The sequence below is a fragment of the Suricata suricatta genome, chromosome 2 (genome assembly GCF_006229205.1).
Source record: "Suricata suricatta isolate VVHF042 chromosome 2, meerkat_22Aug2017_6uvM2_HiC, whole genome shotgun sequence".
In the NCBI taxonomy this organism is placed as follows: Eukaryota; Metazoa; Chordata; class Mammalia; order Carnivora; family Herpestidae; genus Suricata; species Suricata suricatta.
Genome location: NC_043701.1, coordinates 17,472,601 through 17,475,320, shown reverse-complemented (window position 1 = coordinate 17,475,320; position 2,720 = coordinate 17,472,601).

Here is a 2,720-nt window from a genome sequence, read left to right as displayed (position 1 = left end):
TTTTCCTCAAGGGTTTTTATGGTTTCCTGTCTCACACTCAGATCCTTTATCCATTTTGAGTTTAGTTTTGTGAATGGTGTCAGAAAGTGGTCTAATTTCATTTTTCTACATGTTGCTAAGACAATTACTTCTAATTCCCAAGCCTTCTAAGCCTATGTTTCCACTCCTCAAAAAACTATCGATAGAACTCCCCTATGACGCAGCAATAGCACTGCTAGGGATTTACCCAAGGGATAAAGAAGTGCTGAGGCATAGGAGCACATGTACCCCAATGTTCATAGCGGCACTTTCTACAATAGCCAAATCATGGAAAGAGCCTAAATGTCCATCAACTGATGAATGGATCAAGAAGATGTGGTATATATACACAATGGAGTACTATATGGCAATGAGAAAGAATGATATATGGCCATTTATAGGAAAGTGGATGGACCTTGAGGGTGTCATGCTAAGCAAAATAAGTCAGGCAGAGAAGGATAGATACCATATGTTTGCATTCATAGGTCTAACAGGAGAGACCTGGCAGGGGACCATGGGGAGAGGAAGGGGGAAAGAGAGTGGGGAAGAGTGAGGGACACAGATCAAGGGAGACTACTGAATACTGGAGACGAACCATGGACTGAAAGGGGAGGGGGAGGGGGGGAGGGGGTGATGGTCATGGTGGGGGGCACTTGTGGGGAGAAGCACTGGGTGTTATATGGAAACTAATTTGACAATAAACTATTATTAAAAAAAAAAAGAAGTAATTGTCTTGGTCTGAAACGATCAACTCCCAAGCGGAAGTGTGGGGCTATGGCAGGACACAGGCAGGACCACCCTCTGTAATAAGAGCCTCCTGACTGAGCTGTAGCTTGGGTCCCATCTTCGCTCCTATCTCAAAAGGCACAAGCGCTATCCTTCCTGAATTATCCCTCCCCTGCTGAGGTCCCGGCCCCATTATCTCCTGACCCAAAGTCAGTTTTATATGCAGAAGAAAGAAGCTGGACCACTTACTTACACTATACACAAAAACCAAATCAAATCAAAACGGATGGAAGACCTAAATGTGAGACAGGAAACCATCAAAATCTTATAGGAGAAAACAGACAGCAACCTCTTTGACCACAGCCACAGCAACTCCTTCCTGGATACATCTTCGGAGGCAGGGGAAATAAAAGAAAACATCAACTTCTAGGACCTCATCAAGATAAAAAGTCTTTTGCACCATGAAGGAAACAATCAATAAAACTAAAAGGCAAATGACAGAATGGGAGAAGATATTTGCAAATGGTATATCAGATAAAGGGTTAGTATTCAAAATCTATAAAGAACTTATCAAGCTCAACACTCCCAAAACAAATAATCCAGCGAAGAAATAGGAAGAAGACATGAATAAACACTTTTCCAAAGAAGACTTCTGGATGGCTAACAGACACACGAAAAGATGCTCACTATCACTCATCATTAGAGAAATACAAATCAAAGCCACAATGAGAACCACCTCACACCCATCAGAATGGCTAACATTAACAACTCAGGCAACAACAGATGTTGGCGAGGGTGCAGAGAAAGGGGAGCTCTTTTGCACAGTTGGTGGGAATGCAAACTGGTGCAACCACTCTGGAAAACAGTATGGAGGTTCCTCAGAAAATTAAAAATAGAACTACCCTACAACCCAGCAACTGCACTACTAGGCATTTATCCAAAGGATACAAAAATTTTGATTCGAAGGGGGCACATGTACCCCAATGTTTAGAGCAGTGCTATAAACAATAGCCAAATTATGGAAAGAACCCAAAGGTTCATTGACAGATGAATGGATAAAGAAGATGTGGTGTATACACACACACACACACACACACACACACACACACACATATATATATACACAAATGTGTGTGTGTATATACACACACAATAGAATACTACTCAGCAATAAAAAAGAATGAAATCTTTGGTCACCTGGGTGGCTAGTTGGTTAAGTGTCCGACTTCATCTCAGGTCATGATTTCATGAATTGTGAGTTCAAGTCCCACACTGGGATCTGTGCTGACAGCTCAGAGCATGGAGCCTGCTTCAGATTCTGTGTCTCCTCTCTCTGCCCCTCCCTGGCTTGTGCTCTGTCTCTCTCTCTCTCTCTCTGTTTCAAAAATAAAAATAAACATTAAAGAAAAGGATGAAATCTTGCCATTTGAAACAACATGGATGAAACCAGAGTGTATTATACTAAGCAAAAAAAGTCAGAGAAAGACAAATATCGTATGATTTCACTCTATGTAGAACTTGAGAAACTCAACAGATGAACATAGGGGAAGGGAAGGAGGAAAAACAAGATAAAAACAAGGAGGGAGGCAAATCATAAGAGACTCTTAATTACAGAGAACAAACAGGGTTGCTGGAGGGGCAGCGGGTGATGGGGATTTCTTCCCCCACAGTTTCCTGGCATAGACGTAAGAGGGTTGCTTCACTTGGCTGCAGGCCTGACCAACAGAACGGGGACAGTGGGGACTATCAAGTGACTTTACTGAGATCATTTGGCATGCTCTGTGATAGAATCACTCTGGGTTTTCTACCCAGAAATATGTTTCCTGCAACTGGAGGGTTGTTCTTTCCGGCATTCAGAGCCAGTTTCTTGCCCCCACGTCTTTGCTAGCACCTGCCCCCCACATTTTGCTCTTTTCCTACTCTCAGTGCATTGAGAAGGCTACTACCCTTCCCTTGGTTCATGTAAAACTTAACAA